Source organism: Penaeus monodon, chromosome 23 (assembly GCF_015228065.2).
Source record: "Penaeus monodon isolate SGIC_2016 chromosome 23, NSTDA_Pmon_1, whole genome shotgun sequence".
NCBI lineage: Eukaryota > Metazoa > Arthropoda > Malacostraca > Decapoda > Penaeidae > Penaeus > Penaeus monodon.
Window position 1 is genome coordinate 964,206 of NC_051408.1, and position 262 is coordinate 964,467.

A 262-nucleotide genomic window follows, 5' to 3' on the forward strand; every position below is an offset into this window, starting at 1 on the left:
TTTTATCTCTAGATCCTTTGGCGAGTTTAATCCAAGACCACTTAGAGGCCGCCTTTTGTAGGCCATCCAGAGTTCACTTTCATTTTCATTTTTTTAACAAAAAACTTGAACAAAAATATAATTATAAAAAAATGCAAATGCTCTTGATGTTCCTCTGTTTCGAAAGGAAGTTGTCTCGAAGAATTTGGTGTTCATGAATAATGGAATTTCCGTGAGACGCGTGTGGCTTCGTAGTAACAACGAGGGAAGATTAGGAGTTCAG